Below are 972 nucleotides of genomic sequence, written 5' to 3'. Positions count from 1 at the left end.
AAGACTGAAAGTGAGGGGATGGAAAAAGATATTCCATGCAAATGGAAATCAAAAGAAACCTGGAGTAGCAATTCTCATATCAGACAAAACAGACGTTAAAACAAAGAATATTACAAGAGACAAAGAAGGACACTACATAACGATCAAAGGATCAATCCAAGAAGAAGATATAACAATTGTAAATATTTATGCACCCAACATAGAAGAACCTCAATACTTAAGGCAAATGCTAACAGCCATAAAAGGGGAAATCAGCAGTAACACAATCACAGTAGGGGACTTTAACACACCACTTTCACCAATGGACAGATCATCCAAAATGAAAATAAACAAGGAAACACAAGCTTTAAATGATACATTAAACAAGAAGGGCTTAATTGATATTTATAGGACATTCCAACCAAAAACAACAGAATACACTTTCTTCTCAAGTGCTCATGGAACATTCCCCAGGATAGATCATATCTTGGGTCACAAATCAAGCCTTGGTAAATTTTAGAAAATTGAAATTGTATCAAGTATCTTTTCCGACCACAACGCTATGAGACTAGATATCAATAACAGGAAAAAAATCTGTAAAAAAACACAAACACATGGAGGCTAAACAATACACTACTAAATAACCGAGAGATAAGTGAAGAAATCAAAGAGGAACTCAAAAAATACCTAGAAACAAATGACAATGAAAACATGACAAACCAAAACCTATGGGATGCAGCAAAAGCATTTCTAAGAGGAAAGTTTACAGCAATACAATCCTACCTCAAGACACAAGAAACTTCTTAAATAAACAACCTAACCTCACACCTAAAGCAATTACAGAAAGCAGAACAAAAAAACCCCAAAGTCAGCAGAACGAAAGAAATCATAAAGATCAGATCAGAAATAAATGAAAAAAAAATGAAGGAAATGATAGCAAAGATCAATAAAACTAAAAGCTGGTTCTTTGACAAGATAAACAAAATTGATAAA

The sequence above is a fragment of the Physeter macrocephalus genome, chromosome 14 (genome assembly GCF_002837175.3).
Source record: "Physeter macrocephalus isolate SW-GA chromosome 14, ASM283717v5, whole genome shotgun sequence".
Taxonomy (NCBI): Eukaryota; Metazoa; Chordata; class Mammalia; order Artiodactyla; family Physeteridae; genus Physeter; species Physeter macrocephalus.
The sequence above is the reverse complement of the archived record's forward strand: the minus strand, read 5'-3'. Positions refer to the sequence as shown.